The sequence below is a fragment of the Ochotona princeps genome, chromosome 3 (assembly GCF_030435755.1).
Source record: "Ochotona princeps isolate mOchPri1 chromosome 3, mOchPri1.hap1, whole genome shotgun sequence".
Classification (NCBI taxonomy): Eukaryota; Metazoa; Chordata; class Mammalia; order Lagomorpha; family Ochotonidae; genus Ochotona; species Ochotona princeps.
The window spans coordinates 33,461,972-33,473,596 of record NC_080834.1 but is presented as its reverse complement, the minus strand read 5'-3'; the positions used below and the strand labels follow the sequence as shown (position 1 = coordinate 33,473,596).

Genomic DNA, 11,625 nt, shown 5'->3' with positions numbered 1-11,625 from the left:
TCTGAGAACTTTTGGAAGAACTCTCATGTAATATTCTTTTCTTTTTGAGTTCTTTTTTTTAAAGTTAAAAATCCCTTAATTTTTTATTCCCGGTACCACTATGACAATTTACAAGGCAACACACCCAATGCAATGAAAAGACAAAGCTGCAACAGGAGATTTCAGGAATATACAGCCAATTCACACTACATTGCATTAATCCTTAGCTGTACTTTTTGCAAACTGTGGCTATGGCAATCCTGAACAAGAAAGGTTTCCTGTTTGAGCCGTAGTAACTTTTCTGATTTGGGTCATCGTTCCTCCTGTGGCCAATTTTTACAGTTCTTCTGAAGCATTTGGGATGACTGTCTCAAAGTCACCTGTGGCTTTCCTGACAACGCCTGCTAAGAACTGTAGCCTTTACTGCTGTGTTTAGAACCTTCTGCTAACATATCCACCACTTCCACCGCCAGTTCCATAGCCACCATCATGGAGACTGCCTAAGCTTCTCCCAACCGCTGCCATTTTGGGGGAGTCATAATTTGATTGCTGCTGTCCACTACAATTTCCAACATCACTGTAGATTCCACCACCACTGTAGTTGCCTCCAAAATTGTCTTCATTGTAACATGATATCCTCCTCCACCTTATCCACCACCTTGGTTTCCATATCCTGGTACACCTCCGTCATAACTTCCTCTGCTACTGTAACCAGGACTACTGCCATAGTTGCCACCATCACCTCCTGCATAGCTTCCTCTGCTGCCACTGCCTCCAGCACCATAGCCTCCTCTTTCTCCAGAGTTTCCACCATGGCCAAAATGACCACCACCTCCAAAGTTTCCTCCAAGACCCATGAAGTTGCCAGATTCGCCTCGACGGCCTCTCAGTGATCCAGCAAGCCAACTGCATCTCTTGTTTAGAAAGAGCTTTTTTCACTTCACAGCTATGCCCATTAGTAGTGTGGTATTTCTGAACAACGATTTTATCAACTGTATCATGGTCATTGAAAGTTATAGAAGCAATTCTTCCTTTTTTTTTGCACTCTGCCCATCTTCCATAACTTCTATGGCTTTAATTTTGCCATACTTCTCAAAGCAGTCTCTCAAATTATATTCCTCTGTTTCTTCTTTAATACAGCCAACAAAATCTCCACAATTTGATGGAAACCAGGCTTTACTGAATCCTCTCTAGAGATAGCTCATCAACCTTGTGTGGTCGAGTACACGTTGCTGCATTCACCTCTTCAACACAAGAACAAGTCACAAAACCAAACTGCCTGGAATGTTTCGTTTGGGAGTCTCTCATTACCACACAATCTGTGAGTGTGCCCCACTTCTCAAAATGTTCTGTCATCTAAAGTTTAAAGCTCAGACCACCAGTAAACAGTTTCCTCAACTGCTCTGGTTCCTTTGGGTTGTGACCCTCCTCCCCTCTGATGGTGCCAATGGCTGGAGTCGGGCTGCAGATGACCAGGCAGCAGTTTCCAACCCAAGTTCAATATGGAACTGACAAATCTTCTTGAGTTGTTCTTAGTTTTGGTGATGAAGACAGAAATTACAGCATTGTCTGGTGGGGTTTTCAATGTATGCTGATAAAACAAATGAGTCAACAAACAAAATAACAGAGGGAAGGTAGGGAAACTCACACGGTGTTGGTGTATCATGCTTTGCAGTGGCATCAGAATATCAGAATACTAATTATATATCAACTGTGAAAAATGTATATGTGCCTATATATAAATATGTACTCATTTATTTATTTGAAAGTTAGAGAGAAAGAGAGAGAGCAGGCTCTTCTATCCAGTGGTTCACTCCCTAGATAGGCCAGGCAGAAGCCAGAAGCCAGGAACTTCATCTTTGTCTCCCACAAGGTTGGCAGGGGCCCAAGTACTTGGCCAACTTCCACTGCTTTTCTCAAGCCATTATCAGGGAGGGAGTTGGATTGGAAATGGAGCATCTGGGACACAAACCAGCACCTATTTGGGATGTACTTTATCCACGACATCACAGTGCCAGCTTCTATATGTACATTCTAACCCCTAGGACAATCACTGAAAATAAAACTTAGGGATATGTAACAAATGTGTAATACATGGAAAATTTAGAAATGTTTAACTTATAAGAAGTAGGAAAAAGGAAAATATAAAAACTAAAAGACAAAAATAAAACAGATCCCAAAATTATAGAACTGAATGTAAAAATCAGTAATTAAATATGAATGGACTAAACCCACTAATTTAAACACAGTACAGATTTTTTTAATGACTGTGTTATTGCTTCAGAGGCAAGCTAACAGTAAGGATGAAAATATATATAGATTCCTAATCAAAACTATGTTTCACTAATGGGAAGAAAGCTAAACTGGCTATAATGCTATCACATAAACTAATTTCAGAGCCAAAAATTACCAGAGATAAAAAAGGACAAGGCCAGTGTGAGCACCTGGCTTCTGCAGGTACAGGCGGGCTTGTGGGGCATTGGGGGTGAGGGCTTGCATCTGAGGAATGACGCTAGCAGGGTTGTGTGGGGACCTGGAGGCTTGTGCCCAGGCAGGTGGAGTGAGCCTGGGTATTTCCACATGTTTGATCTAGGCTAGGGGTGAGTGTGGGGCTGGGGAAGAGAGAGCCCTAGCTTAGCACACTGGCTTGGCGAGTTGGTGGCCCGGACTTGGGGAACTGTGAACATGCTTGGATGCTGGGTGGGCAGAGATGTAAGTAGGGTCCCAGGCCAGCATGCCTATAGGAGCTTGGATCCCTGATGAGCAGGCAAAGCTCCAGGCCAGCATGCCACCCCATCAGAAGACTGAGCTTAGGAAGCCCAGGCTGGGAATCCATGCTCTCTGGCCACAGGGACTAGGGATTGCTCAGGGAAGGGAGTAAGGGGATGTGTGGGAGGGAAGACCACTGAGGGAGTATGTTGCAGGTAAGGAATGACTTCTGGGAGCTTTCAATGGCAAAGCCACTGTACTTGCAGATAAGGGGGGAAGCTGGAGGACCTTTCTGCGTCAGACCAATGCACCTGCCCACATAGGAGACCTGAGTTAGCATTTGACCACCACTGACTACCACCCACTGGCCCACACTAAGGCTAGCACTGGGGGGAGGTGTGTGGGGAGGTACCCGACAGGGCTAGATCACAGTACCTGCCAGAGAGTGTCAGAACAGGGGATATGTAATGTTAGGCTGGCCATGATACTAACCAGCATGAGAGGGAACTAGGTCTCGGGGCAGATTTTGTGGGAGCATGTGGGCCCACTCCTGTGGAACTGCAATATTCGCTGTTTTGCTGAAGAGCTGGCATGACTGAGCTAGGCATGACCATGGAACCCTAAGACGCCCCTGGGTACTAGGGCTGGGAATAGGTCAGGCTGGTCCTCGATGCTGCAATATCTGTGGCTGGGAGCAGGCCTGGTTGGGGAGTTAAGGGGTTACCCCAGCTGACTTGTGGTTCCCACTGACAACTGCAGAATGGGGGCAATGAATTGGGCAGAACATGACCACAGCATTCCTTGGCATGGTATGGATTGGGTCTGTGGCGTGCCAGACTGGGCTACACTGCAGTACTTACTGGTGCTCGTGAAAGCCAGGGTGGGTGTAGGATGGGCTGGGCTAGGTCTCGGTACCCACTGCACCATGCAAGAGCTGGGTCTTGGGGTGGAACAGGCAGGACTAGGCTGTAGCACACAACAGTAACAGCCAGAATGGGAGTGAGTCAGTCAGGCCAAGGTTGTTATTCCTGCCATGACAGGGAGTGGGCTGAATCAGGCTGGGGCAAGAACCCACCAGTATACATTCTTGAGATCTGCCACCCAGAGGTTATCTGATAGAGAAGCGTGGGGAACTCCTCTGTCGGAATGTAGTCCCTGCAGGTGAGCGCAAGAATCAAGACTAGGAACAACCCTTACCAGGCCAAGTTGTAGCACCTGCCAGTGTATGTGTGGATCAAGTCTGGGGGTAGGCCAGACTGGGGCAGTTCATAACACCCATTGGCAGATCTGAGAACCAGGACAGGATGCAGGACAGTTTGCTTTGGGCTGCAACTCCAGCCAGTTCACATTAGGGCCAGAATTGGGTGCAGTCCAGGCTGGGCTGTACCACCTGCTGGCAAATGCCAGGGTGAGGCAGGCCATACCAGACTGGGCCACAGTACCCACCAGCACATGTAAGACCTAGGGGTGAGGCTGAGTTCAGTAGGGGGGCAGAAAAGACTCTCTTACTGTTCTTGCTGAACGTGAGAACTAGGACTGGGGGCAGACCAAGCTAGGCAGGGATATAATACCTGTTGGCCTGCATGTAAGCTGGTTGAGGGGTAGAGCCAGGCATGGTTAAGCAACCATATCCATGTGTTCATTCATGAGCCGGAGTAAGTGCAGGCTGGCTGGGCTTTGGTGCAGCATCAGCTGGCAAAGTGCTAGAACTGGGGGCAAATCCTGTCAGGCTAAATTGCAGAACTACCTGGAAAGAGCAAGATCAAGATCCAGGACTGGGAGTGGGGCTAGTGGGGTAACTGTGGCCACCTCTCTGATGGGCTGCAACTCCCACTGATGAGCATGAGAAGTAGGGCTGAGGGTGGACTGGGCTGGACAGGTAGTAACACCTGCCAATGTAAGTGTGGACTGGATATGGGATTGGCTGGGCTGAGCTAGGTTGCAGCACCCATTGGTGTGTACAAAAGCTGAATGGAATGTGTGACAGACTGGACCAGTCTGATGCACATATTGTCATGCACTGGAACCAGGGCTGGGGGCAGACCTGGGTGGGTTTCATTGAAGGTCACTCTGACTTGGCTTAGTTCCCACTGGTGTACGTGAGGGCCGAATGTGTAGTGGACTGGGTTGGGCCGCAGCATCCATTGGTTTGTATAAGAAATGAATTGGAGGGAACTGACCTAGCAACTGCATCCACCAGAGTGTGCATAGGCTGATGTGGGTGATGTACTGAGCTGGACCCCACAGCACATGCAAGAGGTCTGGGATCACCTCAGATGAGGTTTCTTTGGGAATCCCTCTCAGGCCCAACCGAACCTCTGGACTCAGAACTCCAACCATTGGGAGAACTGCAGGATCTGTGGTCTAACTGTGGAGTGCATGTGTCAGAACTGGATCTCAGTTGCTGAAGACAGTGCAGTGGATGGCATGCCCAGATGCACATGGGGGATATGGCAGTTCATTGCGGCCTGCAGAAGACAGGTAGTAAGTACCATGGCAGAGGATGGAGGGTAGAACAAATTAGACAACTCTTCCAGCCAAGTGTTGACAGTAAGTATCTAGGTGAATGGAGACTCTAAGGTGGACTATACCAGCCAAAGGACTTTGGAAGGATTTCCTTATCCTTGGAGCAGTGAAATCAACAGCATTTCAGAACTATTGAAACCACTTGAGAGTAGATTTGGAGCATGCTCCACATTGGGGACCCTGGTATGACATCCGGTGGCCATCCCACATTCTTGGGTACTGATGTGGTGAGAATGCTGGGTGCGGCTTCTTCCCTCTCTTCCCCCTCCCCCCAGATACAGGAAGAAGAAAAAGAAAATTGGAAACAATGGTCTCATCCATGTTTCTCTATTCTTTGACCCTTCCCATCATAATCAATGGTCACATGGGCATGCATCCTTCTTAACTATGTAAACATCATCCAAAATAAAATTTGAAGAAGTTGTATATATTGTGTGATTCCAAGTTTATGAATGTCACACACATACAAATGTAAATCTGAGAACAGAAAAGGGATCAGTTGTTTGCAAAAGCGAGAGGTGAGTGAAGACACTACTGTGGCTCTTTTCCCACTCAAATTCAGACTCCAAGTTCTGACAGTGAACCACTCAGGGGGAAGTCCCAAGGGTCCAAGTTAAAACACCTGCTGTATGCTTTGTGCAGAGAGGACATGTGCCTTTTTTGTTTTCCTTCTATGTCCCATGCTAGTAGAGTGGATTAGTATAGAATAGGCACTGAATTAAAATAGTAACTGAACAAACTGAACAATATGAAGCCTATAATCGCGCACTGAGACTGTTAGATAAATGGAGGGACAGCGTTTGGGGCACTGGCTAAGTCACTAATTGGGACATGTGTATCACATGCCTGGGTTCAAGGCCCCAGTGTTCCACTTGCCATCCAGCTTCCTGATGATGGGAACCCTGGGCGGCAGCAGAAGGTTCAAACACTTGGGTGCATAACACCCGGGGGAGACCCAGGTGGAGCTCCTGGCTTCTGGCTTCGACCTAGTCCAACCCTGGCTGTTATGGACATTTGGGGAGTAATCTCTGTCTGTCTCTCCCTCTCTCTTTCAAAGAAAATACAATGGACACGTCCTGTTACAGCAATGCATGATCACTTGTGTTAATTATGAGCTGGACCCTTTCCAGTAACACTCCCAGCTGAACACTCCTGGGCCACTGATGTAGTTCTGTCTCATGACATGGTCTCTAGATGGCTTTTCAGTAGTTCTCCTGTTTCTGCCCTATGGAGGTGATGTAAATCACTAAATACTCAAAGCATCGTGCTGGAATTCTGCAGTTGCTGAAACCCCAGATGGCAGACCACTGGTGGTGATGTACACACTAGAATTAGCGTTTGAGATTTACCAGACTCTGCGAGCTGGGACTTGGAGGGGATAGGGTTTGACATAATAGTGAGATCCCCAAAATAGGCATCTCTCAGGCTTAGCTGGGAGCTGGGGTCTAGGGGTAGTACTGAACAAGCTCAACAAGGTACTTTACATGAGGTTATACCAATGGGAAAGTAATGGGATTCAAGAACTCAAGCTGGCATTGAGACCAAGGGCTGTTCTCAACACCAGGTCAGAAGAAGGAGCCAGTGGGAGAAGTCAGGTTCTAGAACAGGATGATGAGTTGCCACCCTTTGCTGGCCCAGCAGTCTCCTGTGTGACGGGTAAAAGATCGACATAATGCCGAATTCATCAAGTCCAGTCCAAGATGGCCCCAGTGGGAAGACTAACCATTATTCCACACATTTGGAGGAAAAGAGAAGATGCTGGCAGAAGTCAATGACGGCTGCCCCGAGTGACAATCTCAAGTGACATATGGATCAGCTGTATCGCATCAATCTTCTCTCCGGAGGGATTTGGCAATGAAGCAAGGGTCTCAGTAACAGAAAGTAACGCAGCTTGCTCAGCTCGTGGGTGTCGTCCTTTCTTAGGTTCCTAACCTACTGGATTGTTCCTTTGCAAGCAAATGTGGACTCATGACCATTTCTTCTGTGACAAATCTTCTTCGCTAATACCACACTTGCATCCTACTCTTTGGCTTCTGTTCTCTTCCGACTACAGGAAAGCTTGTCATCTCACTGCTGAATCACAGAGAAATCTTTTTGGAGGGCAGCTGTCACATTGGTACAGCAAGTTAATCCTCTGCTCTGGGACACCAGCGTCTCAGACGGGTGCCCGTTCAGGTCTTGGTTGCTCCACTTCTGATGTAGCTCTCTGGGAAAGCAGTGGAGGATGGGCCAAGTCCTTGGGACCCTGCACCCATGTGGGAGACCCAGAAGAAGCTCCTGGTATCCAGCTTCAATCAGCTCAGTTCTGACTTGCGACCATTTGGTGAGTGAATTAGAAGATGGAGGACCTCTTTCCCTGTCTCTCTCTGTAAAATCTACGTCTCTAATAAAACACAAATGAATCTTTAAAAAAAATAATTAATTTAGGAAAGAGACACTTTGGAAGCTTGGGAACCCAGTCTAGGTCTCCCCAGTGAGTTCCAGGAGCCCTATTGCAACACCGCTGACTCGCAGGGTCTGCATTACCAGGGAGCTGGAGCCAGGAGTTGAACCAGGTAGACCAGCAGCTCCTGGGAGTGGGCAACCATATTCAGGACACTAACAAGAAGGAAGGCAGTGTGGAGGCCTTGGGGGCCTCCAGAACACAGCAGAGGATTCTGCTCACTCGGCATGACCAAGGCCAATGGAAAGTCTCTCTGGACAGTTCATTCTCTGTCTTTGATAGGAGTCCAGGCAAGACCAATCAATAGCAGTCTTTCTGGTTGGGGCCTCTTTCCAGTAAAGGGGTGGGCCTTTCTGGGTTTGAATCAGAAGACAAAGAGCAACTGACCCTGTGGCTACTAGAAGTTTCTTTTGAAAAACAAAAAACAGTGAGAGGCATTTTCTTGACTTTCTGTCAACAAGGAAGCCGCTCTGTGGAGAAATCACTTTCTCATCTGCATGCAAATGTGGTGATTGGGTTGTCAAGATCTCCACAATTTCACGTCGGAAGTTCCCCTTGACAGGCGGTGTGAAAGTGAGGCGCAGGCTGCAGAAAATGTACTGGAATTGCGAATTTGGCGTTTCTCCCCTGGCGAGTATGACACCCTCTGGAGCTCCCAGTTGGAAACTGAGACACTGCCCTAGCAGCCATTCATTGTTGCGCAGTGTCTCCAACACATTCCAGGCCCAGCATGCTCTCGGCTGTGTACGCTGCTGCTCGGGAGAACCCAGACTAGCCCTTGAGTTTTTCCCACTTTGACTCCAATCCTCAGAATATCGCTTCTCTGTAAAATAGGGTTTCTGTTAGATGACTCTGCCCAGCTGGAAGCCAACGTGAGTTTCCCAGAGGCCAGGAGTATCCACAGCATGTTCACCTTAGCGTTACAATGCGTTGATCAGGATGAGCACGTTCTGGTTTTCCTAAGGCCTCCGTGGATTTTTTGATCCCTGCTTCCAGTCTCAGAGTAGCTTACTGATGACTCAGGCACCCTCTGTGATCCCCTGAACTGCATGCACTTCTCTTTCATTATCCGTATCTCCTCTCATTTCATCTTGCTTTCATATCTCATGAGCACATATTGACGGCTTGTAATGCGTCACTTGGTCAGTCTTAGAAGCAGGATCATATGATCCTTACTGCTTATTCCTTCTTTGAAAATACGGGCAGGAGTTGTGGCATAACAGGCTAAGCTTCCGGCTGCAGCACTGGAACCCCATGTTCCAGTGGAACACCTATTCCACTTCCAATACAGCTCCCTGCTAATGTACCTGGAAGACAGCAGAAGATGGCCCAAGTACTTGAGCTCTTGCACACATGTGGGAGAATCAGGGGAAATACCAGGCACCTGGCTTTGGCCTGTCCCAGCCCTGGCTGACATGACTATTTAGGGAGTGAACCTGTCCCAGAAAGATTCTCCGTCTGTGTCTCTGCTCCTCTCTCTGTACTTCTGCCTTTCAAAGAAATTAAAAAATAGATGCTTTTAAATGATAGAAATTGTTATATGTGAATAGTAGTATTTGCTCTTTAAGCTACTCTAAAATTGGAGCTTCTACAGCAGGTCTTCAAAAGATCCATAGACTGTGCACAGATTTGAAAAAACAATTGCAGCAAAATAAACCTATTTTTCCATAAATGTCTTCCAGTTCCCTTGTATAAGCCAAGGCAATTGAGTGCGAAGCTCTGTGTGTACTTGGAGCGCACGAACAGAAGGGGACCCAAAAAAGTCCGAAAATGAAGTCAAATGTGGAATCAACATTTCAATTAGATGTGCTTTATGGGCTGATGGTATTTGAAAGCTGAATAACTGATTTCAAAAATAGATTTTCCCTTTCTCTCCAGATGCAGGCAGAGGCCAATATGTGGCAAAAAATAACCACATGGCTCTCTTGGCCTCGGGACTCTCACCCCCAAAGGGGCTGCTTGTGTAGGAACTGGTAATTCCTTGGATGGGAATGCTGGGAGGCTAGTCATTAGTTGGAGATTTAGGGGCTGCAGATTCCTGGCAGGCCCCTGTTGTTTTTCTATAGTAGGCAAGCACTTGGACGAACAGCCAGCAGCCGGCCCACGTGCTGCGGCTCTGGCTTCTCTGTGGGGCCGGTGTTATAAGGTGAGCGGTTGCCTCAAAAATCACCTTTGTCTCGTGTGAAAACGCACAACCCTGGGAGGTGCTCCCCCTGCCTTTGCCTTTGCTTGTGGGCCCTCTGGACCCAGGGAAGACCCAGGCATTGCCAGCATAGTCCCACTGAGGGATCAGAAATAGCAGGATTGCTTGTAGAGAGAGAACAATCACTTGATTGTCAGATTCCCCCCCCCCCCCACACACCACTTCTCATCCAAACACTGGGTTGCACAGTTGGGGATACTGTGAGGCGTCCGTGTTCTCCCTCCTCTGTTCTCTCTCTGCTGCTTCTTGCATTGGAAAATTCCATCCCTCACCGCTGGGATTACATGCTGCCTTGGCTGAAATCATAGATGCAGTCCGCTTCATTTTGCTGCAAGCAGGAGAACCGAGCCAGAGAGAATGGGAGAAGAGAGCTTCCCGGGGTAGGAAGAGGGGACTGAACGCGGGGCGGTGAACCCAAGAGCGGACAGGCAGGTCACACACCCGCAGGAGGTCGGGAAGGTCTTTGGGGCTTCCTGTGCTTAGGAGCAAAAATGATGCCTGTTTAAGCCCTAAAAAAAGTCAGAAAGAAAAGTGCTTGTCACAAGCAAGGACAATGGTTTGAACTGGGGGAAGTATTTGAGGACTCATGAGAGACCAAGTGTCTGCACTTGACTGTAGTTTTGAAAAAGGCAGTAGTAATAATGATAATAAATTAGAGAGTATGTAACTGTCCTCCTGCTGGATTCCGAAGCTCCCGAAGGGGAGCGGTTTGGCAGGTGCAGCAGGGACTGTAGTTCACTGAGCGTGCGCACGCGCTTGGGCACACCTTGGCCTCCATCACTTGAACTGTGTGCTGAGCCCTGGTGGCATTTCCTGCCGTTGTTTCACATGATCTTTGTTTTGAGTCTTGTATTCTTGAGTCCCTATCCTGAACGGGTCATTTGTGAGAGGTTGGAGGCCTTAGCGACGCAGGTGTTGAAACTGAGGTTAATAAGTTGGTAAATCACTGTGTGAGAATCTGCCTTCTCAGAAGCTGCCTCATCAGTATCCATCCCTGATCAGTACCTTGGGCCTCAGAAACTCAGGGACAGGAACAGAGACCATTAAGTCTAATTTTTGTTGTCATTTATTGAGAATAAGTGGTTATTTATAATGTGAATGACTAGTTGACATTACAAGCTGATTGGTGTAATGGGTAAAAAATACGAAATTACAGAACGGGGACCTGAAGGCGTTTTTTTTAAGCCCCAGCTGTGAGTTAGTGTCATCCTTTATCTTAATCTAAGCACGAGATATCATTGAGCCCATAATAACTCTTCATGACTCTGTGTGTGTGTGTGTGTGTAAGAGGGCGCGTCTTCAAGAAGTTCATGGAAAATGCACATATGAAAAATCTGCATGACTACCCCCCGTTTTTTTAATCCAAGTAAACTTAACTTTTAGTATTCTTAATTCCATTTTCGCACTGGGTTTGAAGCGCCTCATATATCTACTAGCCCTGAAATGGTTGTCATGGAGTTCCTCTAGAATGGAGGAAGATAGAAGTACCAGCTTTGGGTCTGCCCTCTATTTCCACAGGCCTCCTGAGTTAAAGCCTTGTGGTGCCCCCGTTGTTGACTTGCCCTCTGATCCATATAATGGGCCCAGGAAACACAAAATGTTACAGCAGCTAACAAACAGACTGCATTGTGCCCTAAGGAAGTGAGCTCTGTTAAATGCAAGCTCTTCCCCTAGGCGTGGTTGACAGGTTCCCATGGCAGGGCACCAGGGCATGCTTGGTCCCAAATTTAGCTGAAACTCCACTGCATTGCAACGCCAGGAGCAG

At 47.7% G+C, this 11,625-nt stretch overlaps 1 pseudogene; it reads right to left on the bottom strand.

Moving 5' to 3' along the window:
• Nucleotides 1–339: 339 nt before the first annotated feature.
• LOC105942299 (heterogeneous nuclear ribonucleoprotein A3-like) lies at nt 340–4,303 on the bottom strand (annotated as a pseudogene).
• Between the last annotated feature and the right edge of the window lie 7,322 nt (nt 4,304–11,625).